The 6,507-nt window shown below is 38.9% G+C and overlaps 1 pseudogene across 1 annotated transcript; it reads right to left on the bottom strand.

Annotated features, from left to right (window-relative positions):
• Nucleotides 1–213: 213 nt before the first annotated feature.
• Nucleotides 214–3,820, bottom strand: LOC118359898 (vacuolar protein sorting-associated protein 26B-like; annotated as a pseudogene). The gene is made up of 6 exons (XR_008137825.1): nt 3,040–3,820; nt 2,684–2,840; nt 2,217–2,383; nt 1,848–2,023; nt 1,614–1,756; nt 214–1,391 (listed from the first exon to the last, which is right to left on the bottom strand). The product of XR_008137825.1 is annotated as a vacuolar protein sorting-associated protein 26B-like (transcript).
• Nucleotides 3,821–6,507: the final 2,687 nt, after the last annotated feature.

A 6,507-nucleotide genomic window follows, 5' to 3' on the forward strand; every position in this document is an offset into this window, starting at 1 on the left:
TTGTCAGACACCCTGGAGTTCATTTCTAATATTACATGTTTATATTAGGACAGTTCATGTGTTTGCCTTCACTGTCTATAAAGGAGATAATTTCAGTCTAAACATGCAACATTTTCATTTCTAAGGTAATCAATCATTCCATCAGTCCATTGAAATATTTATCAGGTGCAAGCAACTTATTTCTATACCAAAATGAGTCTGTGGATAACAATGCATATGGCATCAATTTATTTCAGTTTTGGGGAAGGGGCTATAATTAGTCATTTGCAGAGCACAAAAAAATACAGGAACATTTCAGACTAAAATAAGTGTGTTAAACGTATTGAGGCAACAGGATTTAATTTGCAAGATACACTTAGGCACGACATTTCAAGTCTAACATGGACGATACAGAAGACTTCTTAATATCAGACCTCAAATACAAGCACTTAAAATCCCCGCCTAACAGTATTGGAATGCTTAGGTAAAGCATGTGAATGTAATGGTCATATTGTGACCGTCTGTATGCTATTCACTGTACATGATGGTATAAGAGGGTGAGAGTTCTATAGCTCTTATTTGCAGGACTTTAAAATTAATGGGTTAGTAATACTTTATCTAGCCCTCTCACTCAAAGAAATTGGATGACACTTCCAATGCAGTAGAAACCTTCCATTGATCTCACTGCAATCATTACACAAGGACAGAGGATAATGTGTATGTGGAGAAGCAACGGATACCTATCTGTGTAAAGACAATTTCAGATTTCATTATGACACCACATTAAAATTTCAGGAATGCATTTGACTGGGTATGGAATGTTTTCAAAATGCTTCGCTGTTACTCATGACTAACTCCCTATGGCAATACAGTGTTGTAGACGGAGTTAGAATCCATTCATATAAAGCTAAAGCTAGAAATATATTTTGTGACAAACAATGTTGATAAATTGAAGATGACAGGGTATAATATTCCATTTTTCGGGTATCACGCACAGGGGAGATCTAAACAAGTGGCCGGCTTAACTTTCACCGGATATGTGTGTGGATGGAATTGACCTGCAGCAGGATTTTAGACCCCTGTAATGCCTCATGCAGGCTTCTTTTTCATTGTTCAGGTGTTTACCTCTAGACTTCCCTTCATCCTTCCTTTATCCCTTTATTCAGCAGCCCTAATAAACAGAGGACTACTTGATCATGTGAGCTGATAGGTGCCCCCACTACTTTTCCACAGACACTGCCAATCTTCCGTGAGGAGAATGAGTGGAGGCAGCTTTAGGCGCTGTCCTCCCTCGCCGCCTTCTCCAGGGCGCTCTCTGAACTGACTGAGCCCTCGAACCGCTGGGCTCCGATGGTGGCCTGGCTCGACATGCTCTTCCTCACCACATCCCCTTTCCTCCACAGTGTGATTTCCTGATTGAGAAGGAAGTGGTCATGAGCTCATTGTCTTAATCACTAAAGCATTTCCATAGGGACACATTTACTGCTAGGTAGGAATGCAGTATATAATGTGCATCACAGTGAACAATGGATACACCATGTTGAACCTGACACCTGATAAATTCCCTCTTAGGGCACATAATTTCATCTGGGATCACTGCTAACAGTTACCCATCAGAAGCCACTGTTCTATACCTGCTGTTTGAAGTAGCGTCTCTCCTCCTCATCAATCAACACCAGATTAAGGTAGTAACGCACAGAGAACTTCTTATTGATATCTCGCATGGTAGGGGTCATCTCATAGCCAGCCAGAAACAACCGTATTGGAATTGACTCTCCTTAAACATAATTAAAACACCCAGTTAGACCTGATGGGTAGTTTGAATATTGCAATTTTCAAAAGCATACAATCTTCACTATATCCTTTACCTCGGACAGGAGCTCCATCCATGATCTCATATTTGGCGATGGTGTCATTTTCATGGTATACACTAGGACCGGTGCCAGTTGTCTCCCTTTTGATGATGTCAATCTCCATGTGCTTGATTTTAATCCGCACCAGCAGGAAGTAGATCTTACCCACAATGACGTCTTTCAGGTGGTACCTGTGAAAGACAGGAAGGATTGTCACAGGACTGCTCTGCCGCAAAGACAAATAGTTAAAGGAAATGTTCTAAGCTACAATGATTTCAGCATGTTGCTGTGACTAGGAGAGGTGGCATTTTGTTATTTTGTAAATTTACAAAAAAATTGAGGTGACTGAGGGTACTGAAAAAAATATATCTCTTTCAGCCTTACTTGGATTTGTTGTACTCAAACTCAATGTGGAGACAGTCTTCGATCCCAACTTCCATTTTTATTGATGAGTTGAGCTCTGGGTACGTGCTGAGTGTGTGTGCACCACAATATCCATCTCTTTACTGATGTCATTCAGTCTCCTGCTCACAGTAGCGCGCAGAAAATACCTGCAAGTACAACCAACAGACACTGAGCAAACCTGCTGTAATCTCAACAGATGTCATCCAACAACATATCCTCATGGCATCCTGAGGCTATAAAATAAGATGGGCATTATCATAACCACTAATCACGATGTGTGTGTGTAATGCAAGACATTGAGCATGTGAAGCACACAAACATTACTCTTGCTGAGGATGTAGTGGTAGGCACATGACTGACAGGTCAAAGGGGATCTCGGGTTAAAAAGTGAGCCATAAAGTAATAGTTACTTTGGCAGAGAATGTTCAGGCTGAATGTTTCCTTACCGTAGCTTCACATTCTGGCCTGTGTAGGACTCATAGGGCTTCTCAACATGGGTGAACTCAAAGTCGAATGTCTGTGACTGAGTAAGCTCACCAGGCCTTGCCAGATCTTTCACCAGGGAGACAAACTCATGATGGTTTCCTCTGTCGTAGTACAGCTCTGTGAAGGAAGGACAGGTACACATGTCAGACATTCAAAGACATCACAAAATAATCACTCTCTCATAGAAGAATGTATCTAGGCCTATTGGCACATTTGACACAACTGTTGTTAACTAAAAAGTCCAACATAAAGCGACATTGCATTTATTATGATTTATTTGGAATAGATATCACTGCATTAAACTAAGAACACTCACCAATCTGACCTACAAATTCGATTTTGATGCCTTGATGTTCCAGTCTTTTCCCAGGGTTCTTCAGTGTAACGTTGACCTTTCCTGCCACTGTCTCCCCATCATAAAATAAGAAATATTTGTCCTTCTTCCCATCTTCAGTCTTATGTTCAGCCTTCTTTCTCGTCTCAGCATCAGTCAGAACTACATCAATTTCTGCACTTTGGCCAAAACTGAAGAAACTCATGCTTGTTATTTTCTGGCCCGTTTTATGAACACGATTAAGATTGATCGGATCTGAACAGATCTTTTAAGACCAATTTAGGTGACACTTTCAGTGACCTATTTCTTACTGAAGTAAATTCTGTCGTTCATTCGAAATGACGGAAAGTGCAACAACACCGACTTGTTTGTTACCAGCAATGATCACAGAACGTAGTAATTCTGCTTATAGTCAGCACATGCAGATGGGAGGTCTGGACAAATATGCAAATGTTAGCGTTATTTTACCTTTATATTTCTTCTCAAATTCAATTGAATTCATTTACACACAGCACCATGTCTTCATATCCCTTTCGATGAAATAGCCTAAATACTACAAAACATGTCGCATGGTGATATCCACAAACACTGAAGAATGTAGCGTTTCCCTCGAACTCAAGATGTATCCGTCGTCATTCAGACACCGATGAACAATGTAGTGGGTCTTGATTTCCTTTAGGACGTTATTCACGTTAAATTGTATATTTCCTGAAAAAGCATAATATTGCAAGCGATCATTTCCTATGTTGTTGCACTTCCGGGGTTGTCTGGTTGACTGCATTATTTTTCAAAATAAAAGTTAAACTCTTCTGTAGTCATTTGCAAATAAAACAGTCTCAACAATACAATAAATACACTTACTAATGTTATTTGTGTCTTTATTGACTAAATGAAGTAAGCATAACAGTATCCATTACTTGCACTACAACGAACATTTTACAACAGTTCCTGAGTAGTGTTTAACAAAATAACCATGTTTCAAAGTCATTTTTAACAATTTCAATTTGAAACATTGTTTCATACTAATATATTGTTACTGATAAACATGTATGTGTAGACATTTGTTTCTAAAAAAGTTGTATTTCCTGTATATTCATTAATATTGTATATTGTGTTCATAATGAAAATACAGTTAATTGTGAGTCACAACTAGACAATATGTCCAATATTCATAAAGTACGTAATTAGTAAGCAAAGAAGTTCACTTATACAGACACGGCACTCTGAAAAAAATCATAATCACTTGATATAATCATAATAATACATCTTAACTTGCAGCATTATAATGGAATTATACTGTATAACTGTAATATGTTTCTTTGTTATTCTGAACACAGAGAATAAAGTCAGTTGGCTTTTAAGCACAACAGACAGTTTCATTGTGCCCCTTGGCTCTGCATGTAAAAGATTTCATCAGCTTTTTAAACATGCCCCACTCATTATCTGTACATATGTATGTACAGTTGAAGTCGAAAGTGTACATACATCTTAGCCAAATACATTTAAACTCAGTTTTTCACAATTCCTGACATTTAATCCTAGTAAAAATTCCCTGTCTTAGGTCAGTTAGGATCATCACTTTATTTTAAGAATGTGAAATGTCAGAATAATAGTAGAGCGAATTATTTATTTCAGCTTTTATTTCTTTCATCACATTCCCAGTGGGTCAGAAGTTTACATACACTCAATTAGTATTTGGTAGCATTGCCTTTAAATTGTTTAACCTGGGTCAAACGTATCACATAGCCTTCCACAAGCTTCCCACAATATGTTGGGTGAATTTTGGCCCATTCCTCCTGACAGAGCTGGTGTAACTGAGTCAGGTTTGTAGGCCTCCTTGCTCGCACATGCTTTTTCAGTTCTGCCCACAAATTATCTGTAGGATTGAGGTCGGGGCTTTGTGATGGCCTCTCCAATACCTTGACTTTGTTGTCCTTAAGCCATTTTTCCACAACTTTGGAAGTATGCTTGGGGTCAATGTCCATTTGGAAGACCCATTTGCGACTAAGCTTTAACTTCCTGACTGATGTCTTGAGATGTTGTCCTACCTCATGATGCCATCTATTTTGTGAAGTGCACCAGTCCCTCCTGCAGCAAAGCACCCCCACAACATGATGCTGCCACCCCTGTGCTTCACGGTTGGGAAGGTGCTCTTCGGCTTGCAAGCCTCCCCCTTTTTCCTCCAAACATAACGATGGTCATTATGGCCAAACAGTTCTATTTTTGTTTCATCAGACCAGAGGACCTTTCAACAAAAAGTACATTCTTTGTCCCCATGTGCAGTAGCAAAACTTAGTCTGGCTTTTTTAATGGCGGTTTTGGAGCAGTGGCTTCTTCCTTGCTGAGCGGCCTTTCATGTTATGTCGATATAGGACTCGCTTTACTGTGGATATAGATACTTTTGTACCCTGTTTCCTCCAGCATCTTCACAAGGTCCTTTGCTGTTGTTCTGGGATTTCCACTTTTCACACCAAAGTACGTTCATCTCTAGGAGACAGAACACGTCTCCTTCCTTAGCGGTATGACGGCTGCGTGGTCCCATGGTGTTTATACTTGCATACTATTGTTTGTACAGATGGTTCATCCTCCCATGGATGAAAAAGACGAGTGGAAGTCTACAATTTTTTTCCGGAGGTCTTGGCTGATTTCTTTTGATTTTCCCATGATGTCAAGCAAAGAGGCACTGAGTTTGAAGGTAGGCCTTGAAATACATCCACGGGTACACATCCAATTGAATCAAAAGATGTCAATTAGCCTATCAGAAGCTTCTAAAGCCATGACAACATTTTCTGGAATTTTCCAAGCTGTTCAAAGGCACAGTCAACTTAGTGTATGAAAACTTCTGACCCATTGGAATTGTGATACAGTGAATTATAAGTGAAATAATCTCTCTGTAAACAATTGTTGGAAAAATTACTTGCACAAAGAAATGTCCGAACCGACTTGCCAAAACTATAGTTTGTTAACAAGAAATTTGTGGAGTGGTTGAAATACGAGTTTTAATGACTCCAACCTAAGTGTATGTAAACTTCCGACTTCAACTGTATGTATGTATGTATGTATGTATATATACATTACCAGTCGAAAGTTTGGACACTTACTCATTACAGGGTTTTTATTTTTGCTATTTACTACGTTGTAGAATAATAGTGAAGACATCAAAAATAAGAAATAACACATATATAATCATGTAGTAACCCAATTGGTGTTCAACAAATCTAAATATATTTTATATTTGAGATTCTTCAAAGTAGCCACCCTTTGCCTTGATGGCAGCTTTGCAAACTCTTGGCATTCTCTCAACCAGCTTCATAAGGTAGTCACCTAGAATACATTTCAATTAACAGGTGTGCCTTGTTAAAAGTTAATTTGTTGAATTTCTTTCCTTCTTAATGTATTTGAGCCAATCAGTTGTGTTGTGACAAGGTAGGGGTGGTATACAGAAGACAG

The sequence above is a fragment of the Oncorhynchus keta genome, chromosome 1 (genome assembly GCF_023373465.1).
Source record: "Oncorhynchus keta strain PuntledgeMale-10-30-2019 chromosome 1, Oket_V2, whole genome shotgun sequence".
NCBI lineage: Eukaryota > Metazoa > Chordata > Actinopteri > Salmoniformes > Salmonidae > Oncorhynchus > Oncorhynchus keta.